Raw genomic sequence first — 12,397 nt, forward strand, 5'->3', positions numbered from 1 at the left:
CCTGATATTTTCATGTCTGTTAAATTGTATAATTTAAATTAATTATCAAAGGGGTCGTTAATTTTTAAAACTGTTGAAACACTGGAAGCCTGGTGTTGGCCTAACGGTTAGGCAGCTGGCTTAAGATCATAAGGTCCTGAGGTCAAGTCCTTGTCGGATATTGAATTGATACCAGGTAGGGTTGACTGCCTGTCATCCTTCCGAGGTTGGCAAAATGAGCGTCAGCTTGCTGGTATCCTGTGTCGGAGTGGCGACCCGTCCAGGATTGTGCCCAATAGCCAAGGAGACTGCTTAGGTAGCACCAACGCTCTACACAGTGTATGGTCCCAATGGATGGATGGACCAGGTGGGGTTGACTCTGCCTGTCATCCTTCTGAAGTCGGCAAAATGAGCGTCAGCTTGCTGGTATCCTGCGTCGGAGTGGCAACCCGTCCAGGATTGTGCCCAATAGCCGAAGAGACTGCTTAGACAGCACCAATGCTGTGCACAGTGTATGGTCCTAATGGAATGATGGACCAGGTGGGGTTGACTCAGCCTGTCATCCTTCCGGGGTCGGTAAAATGAGTACCAGTGTACTTGGGTGATAACCATTCGGGGTAATCTGCGTCGGAGTGGCGACCCGTCCAGGACTGTACTCCTTGCTAGTGAAACTTCCTCGGCAGCCCATTGTGCCTTATGGCACGAAAGGAATGGTATATTATTATAATAATTATTAATATAACACTTGCTCTGCATCTATCTATAACTCCAGCAGTGTGTGTGTGTGACCGCTGTTTCTTAACAACCTCTGGTCCGATCTCATTGAAACTTGCCAGTTATATTGCTGGGGACCTGAGGATGTGCCTTTTCAAGGTTTGATATTAATCGGACAAGTGCTTCCCAAGTTATGGCCATTTATTTACCAAACCAATGACAAGACTCGTTGTTGCGTGGGCGTGGCCGATGGGGAAGGGAAGTTCAGCCGCATTCGCCATTACGGGTTACAACGTACGGGCTTCCGGAGAGTGATGACTTCGTTTATTCTAATAATTTCTCTTTCTTATGCGCATTTATAGATAAACACAATGCCCCAAGTTATGATCGTTTTCATATTAGACGGTGCATAAATTTCGGTAACATTAGAGTGAGCTGGTGTGCTCCGAACCAGGAAGTAATTTTTTTTTTTTCTCTATCTTCTCTTCTCTTTTTGTTTTTCCTTGCCACGACATTGTGAAAAGGTAAAATACTTTGGCAATAATTGGGTATTAAAACGAAATTGTGAATAATTAATCGTAACTGTGAATAATATGCCAATTTCCGGGCCATGCACGTGCGGGCACGCGAGAGCGAAGAAACGGCCTGTGTGGTTGTTGTTTGTTGCTCGTGGTTTGAATATTAATTAATTTTTTTTTTTATTACTTTTTTTTTACGGGCACGTACGAGTCTATCTATAATTCCAGCAATCTGTCTGCGACCGCCTGTCCGATCTGGTTGAAACTTGCCAGGAATATTGCCGGGGACCCGCGGATGTGCCTTTTCATGGTTTGATATTTATCGGACGAGCGGTTCCCAAGTTACGGCCATTTATCTGTCGACCAATGACAATACACGGTGCTATGACGTCACGAATGACATCACAATTAATGTCTTTATTTATTTTTTATTTTTTATTTTTTTGTACGATTGCGGGGGGGGGGTGAGAGGGCGTCACAATTCAAGAGGGGGAGGGGGGGCGAGAGATAGGGGGCGTCACAATTCTTCTTCGTTTGATATGACGTCACAATTGACGCTGGGAACCTGAGTATGTTTCCCAGGTGTTGTTATGTCCCAAGTTACGGCCATTTATGATACGGTTGGGTCGATCTAATTGAAGCAATGTCCCAATCCAGTCGTTGTTTACGAGAGCGAAGGAACGAAGCTGCACACACCTACGGCCCCGCACCTACGGGCCCACACTAGTCTTTCAAATGATGTGGTAACACCAAAAGTGGTGTTTTGGTGTTTGTCATATTTAACGGTGACTTCCAGCCAGTACCAATTACCACCCTGCATGGCACTTGAACGGCAAGCTCATTTACACTTGTGCTTTGGGACACAAAGTACAGCGTGTCCCACAAAGTTCTGACATTTGTGCTTCAGCATTGTCAGAAGTTTGTGGAATGCTGAAAGCAAAACCTCGTTTCATCAGCTTCACCGGGGGGGGGGCGGGGGGGGGGCAAGCGGGATTTGCTATTTTGGCACCATGTGCCGAAGTCACATGACCACAAGTCCCGAAGTTAGTTTTATGCGAGTTTTTAAATTTCTGTGCCCTGCAACATTATTCTAATGTGAAAACAATGGAGGTTTGACCTCTGTTGACCTTGAGGTCACTGACCTTTCAATCAGGACTCAAATGTGCTGTCCGATTGCGAAGTGGTTAAGTTAAGAATGCCACAAATATACCAGTTAATTCGAAGGTTGGTGTCGACGTGTCCATTATACGTCACACAGATATCTGAATAACTGGGAGGTCTGATTTATGCTGTGCATACTCTGTTAGTGCGGGCATCCTCCAAAACAGGGGAAGAGGGCCGTGCACTTGAGGACGGTCTTGACACATTTTCCTCGCTCAGTGCATCCCTTCTTACATCTACAGCGAATGAGTTCGTAACACGACAGTGATGCTTCTGGAAGGGTGATCCACGGTGATCGCCGTCCTGTTGTGTCCTTCCTCCAGCCCAAGTCTAACGGGCTTGGAAGCTCGAGGTTGGGAGTTGAGGCCTGGTTCCAGCAGTTGACTTGATAGCTGGCCCGTTTGATATGCTGCTTCAGTGCTGTCTATGTTGGTGGTATGTTCTCCAGGTTCAACTTCTGTGTGAACAATTGCTTCCTGGCATCATTGACCTCCATGATGTCACTTGTGTGGTCAGATTAACACCACAGACCGCTCCAGCACCAACATCGTTGGGTCATTGATTTCACTTTGCATGAGTGGTTCGAGTCTTCGAATGCCTTAGGAAAACCTATCCACTTGTCCCAGGTGATCCTTTTTCCTCTCTTGCGAGCCTGCGAATGCGTGGAAGATGGAGACGGTGGCACCACACCCTTAGCTCCGTCCCATTAGTCTACCTGTGTTGACCTTGGGTTTTAATAAGGCACAAAGATGTAAATGTTTTTTGCAATATCTTGACAGTTTTTATTATATATATATATATATATATATATATATATATATATATATATATATATATATATATATTTCAGTAAAATGTGCCTGATTGATGGGGTGAAGGTTGTAACCAAGCTGGCTATGCTCGAACTTTGGGCACTTGTGTCGGATAGGGATGTTTGGAGAAACGTGATCACGATTGTCAGTTGAAGTTGGACACGACTTAGTGGAACGAGATAACTAATCAGTAAAATTGGTGTCCCTTTGAGGGAAATCGACTTTTATCCTGGGTGATTCATAGCCCTGACTTTTATTCATGGGTTCTGTAGTTTCAAAATTGCATGCTAGAGAAAATGTATCCTTAATGTTGGATTAATCAGATAACTTCAGTTAAAGTAAACCTCGTAATCCTCGTGTTAATGAGCTATTTCTCAATATAAATCACCCCATGAACATGCGAAGGATCACTAACGAGGATATCATAATGGCGTGAACATGTAACGGCACAGTGCCGCGAGTTGAACGTACCCATAGTGAGATGTTCAGAGGTTATTGAACTCTCGGGGCCATCTTGATAAATGTATGGTGTCAATGGGCTTACAGGATGGCCTAAAGGTGTGCACACTCACCTCTAAGCTGTCCAGCCTGGGTTCGAATCCCGACCCAGATAGAATCTGCTCTCTCCGCTGTTTCACAGGCAGGGTGATTTATCAATGTGTGTGCCGTCCCCCGGATGGACGTTACATGGGAGTCCTGTCTGCTAGCGTTAGTTGGTGGACGTTGAAGATCCCTCGGTGTCCTTCGCAAACAGTTGGCAATCCATTGCCGGCATTCTGAACAAATTAAAATTTCCTGCCATAACGAGCAGAGGGCATGCCATGCCCTCAGCCAATACCACCACCCTGCAGCCTTGTGCTGCGGACAAACGAAGAAGATCTTTATCATTTTGAGCACAATATTAAGTCTGTGGAACTCACCAACACCAGGACTCATAAAATAGGTTTTTTCCCCCCATTTAAATGTGCATTTGATAATGCAAGGTACAGACAAATGTAAATCGGCATTGGTTTGAGGTCACCGACCTCAATATTTAAAATGTTGTTGTTCTCCTCCCCTCCCCTTCATCAGGGGTGACGTCCGATGGCACCAAGCTTCTGCCTTGAACACGATACTCCTCCACCTCTCTCTCTCTCCTCAGCCAACTCTCTCCACTCTCCAACCACCCCACCTTACGGATATCCGTCCTCACACAATCCTCCCATCTCAACCGCGGTCTAACTCCTTTCCTCCTACCTTGCTCCCTCAATCTATCCGCTCTCTTTTCCATTTCCTCTTCCCCCATTCGCACAAAGTGTCCAGCCCAACTCAGCCGGCATTTCACCAATCTCCCCGTCAAGCTCATCTGCACACCAATCTCTTCCCTCGGTTCATCCATCCACCTTTTATCCACCCTCTTCATTCCCACAATCCTCCTGACCCAGTTGTTCTCACAAACCTGAGGCCTTTGTTGTTGTCTCTGTGTCAGTGCCACCGTCTCCAGGCCGTAAAGGGAGGCCAGCAATACACATGACATCAGAACCTTCCCTTTCTATTTTCGTGACATCTTTCTGTCTGTCATCATCTTCATCTTTGTACACACCTCATCAATGCCTGGTGCTCTTACCTTCTTCATTCTTTTCAATGCCGTCCATACTTCCTCCTCTGTGATCTCCACCAACTCCACTCTCCCCTCTACATAACACGGCAGCTCCAGCTCACTTGCTTCCTTCTCAGTTCAACATCTCTTTGAAATATCCTTCCCACACCTTCAATACCGTGCGCCCCTCTGTCACTCGCCTCCCACCACCATCCTTCATCACTCTCCCCCCCCCCCACTTAATGTCCTTAGCATCCTCATCCCTGTCCAACTTGTTGTACACCTCTTCCATATTCCTCGTCTTATCCACGGTTCCCTTTGCTGCTTTCTTTTTCTGCCCATACAGGTACAGCAACCCAGCATCTGGCTGCCTCCTCCTCATTGATCTTCTCCATTCTCTTCCAAACCTCCTTTTCACCAAATGACTTTGCCACCTCCTCTGTCCACCATTCCGGGTTTCTATCTCTCGTCGATGCATCCTTTCTTGACTTCCACATAAAACTTCTGCAATTCCCCTAAACGCTTCTCCGTACTTCTTCCACTCTTCCAAACCTTCCGCTTCTTCACTAATTATTTCCACGCCATTACTCCTTCCGTCCCCACCCACATGCAACAGCTTGTATCCTCCTACCAACCTCCTCGCACTGTCCCCTTTTCATATGGTCTCCTGCACACACAACACTTCCAAACTCCTCTGCATCATCTGCACCACTTCGACCCTTCTCTTTCCCCCCCCCCCACCCATTGATCCCACATTCAAACTACCTAGCTGAACATCGCTGCTTGCCTGACAGAGCCAGAACCATCTTGGATAATTATTTGGGACCTTCAGGTCATCAATCAGCAGTGCTGACCTGCTGGACCTACTACTCCAGCCTGCTGTCCCCATCCTGTGCGCGTACACACACACACACACCTCTTTCACCGTTCTCCTCCCCCCTTGTTCTCATTTTCACCCTCAACACTCGGTTCTTCTCCCTCACCCGACTTGCTCTTCCCTCACCCGACTAACTTCTCTGGGATCTCCCTCACCAAAGTAAATAAATAAAATCGATATAAGTAAACACTCAGTCACCCTTTGAAAATCATGTGTAAATGTCTGCAGGACACATCCAAATATAAAGTGCTGTGGAAAGTGTGTAATCGAGGGATTTCTGATCATGTTACACGGTGTTAAAATAGCAAAGTTTTGGACACAATGTCGAGGCTCTTATGAGAGCGAACACACCGCATAACGGGGGGGGGGGGGGGACAGAAGACAAAGTGGGGAACAGACATTAGTAGATATGGGGAACATGGAGAATACAAGATGGACATTACAGAGACTTTCAGGAAGGAAAGCAGGGAATTTGAAGGAGGTGGTTTTGGGATGGATTAACGGGGGTAGAAAAGAAGATTTTCCAGAATCATAAATGACCAAAGAAATACAACAAGGAATTGTGTGTGTGTTCCAGAATCATAAATGACCAAAGAAAAACAATGAGGAATCGTGTGTGTGTGTGTGCTGAAAATCACAGAAAGGAACAGGGCTGGGCCGATCTCCACCAAATTTCCCATTCGGGTTGGTCGTACCCAGGGTCAGGTCATGAGCACAAAAAAAAAAGTGGACGACTTACAATTTTCTCCTGTACGTGTGCCACAGTGCAAGTGATTCACTGTCCCCTGCTGCAGACAGGAGGGATTATAAACCGCAGCACAAAATGTATACCCCATCTCCCCCACTCTTCACCCCTCCCAGGATGCTCCCACAGCAGGTGTTTCCAATTTGAGTAAAAAGTACGGACTGTGAACTCGAGCAACCTCCTCCTAATCGACTAACGGTTCGGCCTAACCCTAACTTTGACCCTAACCCTAACTGTGCTCTTGGGGATTACATTTAATGTTTTTTTTTAATTTTTTTATTTTCACTAAAACATACCATTTTATCGACCCCTACCAAACTCGAACCCACCAGGATACCAACCGCAGCTTACCAATCCACAAAATGTCCCTCATTTAATAATCAGAGTGATCTCGGTGCAAAAAGACATCTCCTGATTAACCAACCCAAAGCAAGATACAAAAGGTACACTAATTCCAGAACAATTCGACCATTTAATAATAAACCATTCCTTTAACCCCGTGAGGCACATACGGTTACCGAGGCAGTCTCGTTTGGTGAACGAGTACACTTCTGGACGGGTCACCACTCCAACGCATGATACTCCAATGGCTTATTACCCTATTAAGCTGGTACAGTACTCATTTTGTCGACCTTGTAAGGGACAGGCTGAGTCAACCCACCTTGGTGGTACCATATGCCTTCCACTTCTTACTGATTGTGTTGACTATGCTCCAAGGGATATTCAAGGCCTTTGAAATATTTTTATGCCCATCCTCTGATCTGTGCCTTTCCACAACTTTTTCATGGAGGTATTTTGAAAGCTCCTTGGTACTCAAGGTTGAGCCTGCTGTGAAATGCACGACCCAGCAGAGAAAGCCTTCAGGAACAGCTGATTTTATTCTGAAATAATCAGAATCACTACAATTTAACACAGGTGGAGGCCAATTAACTTGGTGTGTGATTTTTGAAGGTGATTGGTTCCACCTGAGATAATTTACAATTGCTATTATCAGGGTGGTGGACACTTATCCAACCAAGATATTCTAGTTTTGTATTTTTAATTAATTTTGTTAAATTTGTCGAATTTGTTTTTCACTTGGAAGTTGTGGGTTACGATGTGTAAATCCATCCATCCATTGGGACCAAACTCTGTCCAGAGTGTTGGTGCTGCCTAAGCAGTCTCCTTGGCTATTGGGAACAATCATGGATGGGTTGCCACTCCGACACAGTATACCAGCAAGCTCGCACTCATTTTGCCGACCTCAGAAGGATGACAGCAGAGTCAACCCCACCTGGTATTAATTCAACAGCCGGGTGGCTTTGAACTTAGGATCCAAGGATCCCAAGTCCATCACCCTAACCATTAAGCCAACACCAGACATAAATGTAAATAAAGGTGGAAATAGTCTGATTTAATGCAATATAATTCCAGGTTACAAGACAACAAAAGGTGAAAATTTTGAAAAGGGTGTAGACTTTCTATCGGCATTGTATTTGGTTGAACAGTATTTCTACAGGCTACCACTTTTGTATGAGCCCGTATTTATTTAGTATTAACACGTACTACCTGTCGCTTCGCTGATGGTAATACTAAAGGGGGGGAGGGAGAAAAAGAGGGGGGAAGAGGGGTGGTGGAGAGATAACAGGGAGAGGGAAGAGGTGGAGAGGAAAGGAGAGAGGTGTGGGAAGGGAAGGCAAACGTGCGGTTGAGCATTAATTACGATTCATACTGTCTCATCAAAATGATTCTGCATAGAATAACAGTGAAGATGGAAACAAAATCATGTCTGAAATCCATTTTCTACCGGTCATACCATAAACATGGTCCAGAAACAAACTCCTGTCTGGACAAGTCCGGAGACAAATTCCCTCCAGGCATAAATACCACCTGGACGTGTCCGGAGCCAAGCTGTCTGGAGACAAACACCGCCTGGATGCGTCCAGAGACAAACACCGCTCGAACATGCCTGTAGACAAACACCCGGCCGGACATAAACACCAACCGGAAGCGTCTGGAGCCAAACACTGCTTGGACACATCCATAGACAAACTCCCGTCCAGACATAAGCACGGCCCAAACACGTCCAGAGACAAATCCTGCTCGGACATGTCCGGAGACGAACCCTACCTGGACACGTCCAGAGACAAACACCGCCCAAACATAACAACCGTTCGGATATGTCCAGAGAGGGGAGAGGAAGGGGGAGAGGAAGAGAAGAAGGGGGAGAGGGAGAGAAGAAGGGGGAGAGGGAGAGAAGAAGGGGGAGAGGGAGAGAAGGAGGGGGAGAGAAGGAAGGGGAGAGGGAGAGAAGGAAGGGGAGAGGGAGAGAAGGAGGGGGAGAGACAAAGACAAACGGCTCAGAAATCGGGTGTTATGTCAAATCAACTCGCTCAGGGTGATGGAGCACGGTCCACTCAATCATGGTGGTGGAGCACGATCCACTCGCTCAGGGTGGTGGAGCACGAACCGCTCACTCAGGGTGGTGGAGCACGAACCGCTCGCTCAGGGTGGCGGAGCATGAACCACTCCCTCAGGGTGGCAGAGCACGAACCACTCGCTCAGGGTGGCAGAGCACAAACCACTCGCTCAGTGTGATGGAGCATAAACCACTCGCTCAGTGTGACTGAGCATGAACCACTCACTCAGGGTGACGGAGTATGAACCACTCACTCAGGGTGGTGAAGCACAAACCACTTGCTCTGAATGACGTGGTGGGCAAAAGTCTCCGCAATGAGTGAATGATTCGCTCAGAAAGACGTAGCCCAATTCCGCGATCAACTGTGAGGCATTTGCAAGTGGCTTAAAGAGCAGGTTTTGGGTCGCTGATGACTTCGCGTGATTCGAAGGTTGTAAGCACATTAATAATCGTTGGGCAATTTTTTTCTTACATTTGAAACTCAAAATATGCTAAAATTAACTTTTAAGTCAAAACTTTTGTCAGTGATCGAAAAACAGTCCGGAAGTTACCGAAGATGCTATGACGTCACGTTCTCTGAAAACTTCATAAACATTCGGAAACAGCGTGTAAACAATGGTGAGATGCGAATCAGAGAGTGATTTCAGCGGCGATGTAATTGAGTGTTTTCATTCCGATATTGCCGAGGACGAGTCGGAGGATGATGGGCATTTATACTATGGAGTTTCTGGCCCTGAGCCATATAAATTTGAGCCACTTGCAAGTGCAAGAAAACGGCCTATTTCGTGTACAAGTGGCAGGACTGACTGCCAGCTCAGGGAGGACGGAAACCTCCCGTGGAGCAGAAGGGCGAAAGCTCGCTTGATCTTGATTTTCAGTACGAATACAGACCGTGAAAGCGTGACCTCGCGATCCTTTTGTCTTTTTGGGTTTTAAGCAAGAGGTGTCAGAAAAGTTACCACAGGGATAACTGGCTTGTGGTGGCCAAGCGTCAATAGCGACGTCGCTTTTTGATCCTTCGATGTCGGCTCTTCCTATCATTGCGAAGCAGACTTCGCCAAGCGTTGGATTGTTCACCCACTAACAGGGAATGTGAGCTCGCAAGAATAAGGTAAGTTTGGTGCAATTTGAGCTTTTATTCTTCGAGTTATGAATGTTTCAAGTTGAGGGCGCCTGGCGCGTATGGCCGCGGGCGCCTTGGCTAGATCTAGGCCGTGGCACTTTTTCCACAAAGATGAGGTTTAAAAATCATTTTTCATCCCAATAAAGGTTATCATCACGTGCCTGACTTGTTAAGCTGTCGGATTATGTAAAGATTCTTCGTGGATGGCTAAATATTACGGTTTTATGACTTTGACAAAATAATTTTAAATAATGCCGTGAATTCCTGTGGTGAATTGAGATTTTTGCTTCAATCGACGTTGCGGGTTCGTTTTAAAGTCAATTTAAATTCTGTTTTCGTTTTTTTTTAGTCGCTTAGGATACTTTACACTCGGTAGTTGTGAAGTTTGTAAAATTCCGATATTTTATAAGGTTTATGTTCGATGGCGTGCAGGGCCTAGGGCGCCTTGACTAGATGTTAGGCCGCAGCGATTTTTCCACAAAGATATTGTTTAAAAGGCAGGGAAAATTTGCCTGTTTTGTTTGTACAAATCTTATCCACTGCCAGCGAATGTTTGATTCCTTCGGGAATCGGTGGGAGCGATTACCCGTTTTCCAGCCATTTTCGCAAAGCATGACGACACACGTACGAGGCATGATGTACAAATATCCAAATAACTTTGTTCTACAATACTTCAAAATAAAAAAGGATAATATAGACAGTTGCAAGCTCAAAAAAAGTGAAACAACGGCCCGCTCAACTGGACACTTCTTTAATGAGCGAGCGAGCTTCCGCTTTGTTTTGGAGAACGTGACGTCACCATCCATATATGGGCACGCGGCTGTTTTTTTCAACAGCCTCGAGAAATAACAACTTCGGAGTTAAATTTCATTAATTCTCCCAATAGTTAGGCAACCACAATAGTTTGCATCGAACTATTTAATGCACATATAATCATATTGATAAATTATCAGAACATGTTTGGTGACCGGCAACCTGCTCTTTAAGCACTCACGCAAGCATTTCAATTAAATGGTTGATAAGGTATGGTTGGCCAGGCTGTCACTGCATTTCATATAGGATCCCCATAACTTTAAAGCCAGTCTTCACCGTGCATGCAGCAGTTAATGAAATAAAATGAATTTGTTCAAATAATGACTTTATCCATGAAGTAGTTTCAGGTTAATGAAGAACAATCCTGAAGACATCGCAAAGTTTAATCGCCCATGAAATAAACATTGCAGTCGTACTCCGCACAAACATTATAACTTTTTTTTTAAAAACATCCGGGTTTTTTTCTTCCAGATTTCCTTTGATTCCCTGTTGAGCACGTCGTGAAACCTCTGAAAATAGACACAGATCTGGTAGATGCTATGGATAGGCAGGTCCTCTGGGGGACAGGGCGTGAGGTCGAGCAGCGAATGCATTAAATCATATAGCTCTTCCAGTCCAGGCTGGAGTTCCTCAAGGCAGTGTTCTGGGCCCTGTGCTTTTTTCTCGTTTTCATCAATGACCTCTGCGACTCCGGAAAATCCTCTTTATCTCTTTGCTGATGACTCCACCCTCTGCCGTACTAGCTGTCACCCCTCAGATTGGCAAACAGCAGCTTCTTTGCTCACTGCAGATCTGGATAAAAATCACGAACTGGTCCAACACGTGGAACATGTCTTTCAATCTTGACAAGTCTCACACTCTCACGATGTCTCTCCAAAAGGACTGTACGTGCTCCACCGAGTGCCATTCCTTTTCACCATGAGTCACTGTACGAGTGATTTTCTGTCAGTCGCGTGCGGGTCACAATTCAAACCAATCGTCATGAAACTTTACCAAGTTGAAGAGGTAGCCACAACTGAGGAGCCTGTTGATTTTGAGGTCAAAGGTTATCTTGAGGTGAAATTTCTAAAATTGTAATTTTTCATCCGATTGACTTGAAAGTTGAACAATCAATGAATTGGGAAACCAACTATTTTTGAGGTCAAAATGTCAAAGGTCACACTTGTAAAATTAACAATTTTCAAACTATTAACTTGAAAAATAAACAGCAGTTGCATAATGCCTCACTGAATTGGGAAAGCAACCATTGTTGAGGTCAAAAGTCAAAGTTCAACTCGAGGTCAACTTTCTAAAATCCATTTTCATCTGAAAAATAATCAATTTTCATCTGATTGACCTGAACTTTGATTGAGATCATCCATTTTAACCTTAATAAAATGGATAATTTGATGTATCCATGGCAACATTTTTTGTGGGGGGGGGGGGGTGGGTGGATTTAGCAAGTATCCTGCTCTGCATGTTGCCTTTTCTTGTTTGTTTGTTTGATTGTCCGCAAGCACGATGTCTCAAACTTGTGGATCAAACACTAGAATTCTTTAAGTGATTCTTCACCATTGAGAGATACAGCCAAAAACGATTTATAGCACGATATCTTGAAAAGTTGTGGATGAGTTATGAGAAAACTAGCTGGATGAGTTGGTTTGGTGACAAGAACAAGATGGTTACATTTTGCTTCAGC

Source organism: Eptatretus burgeri, chromosome 9 (assembly GCF_056783735.1).
Source record: "Eptatretus burgeri isolate ZD-2024b chromosome 9, Ebu_testis_v1, whole genome shotgun sequence".
Classification (NCBI taxonomy): Eukaryota; Metazoa; Chordata; class Myxini; order Myxiniformes; family Myxinidae; genus Eptatretus; species Eptatretus burgeri.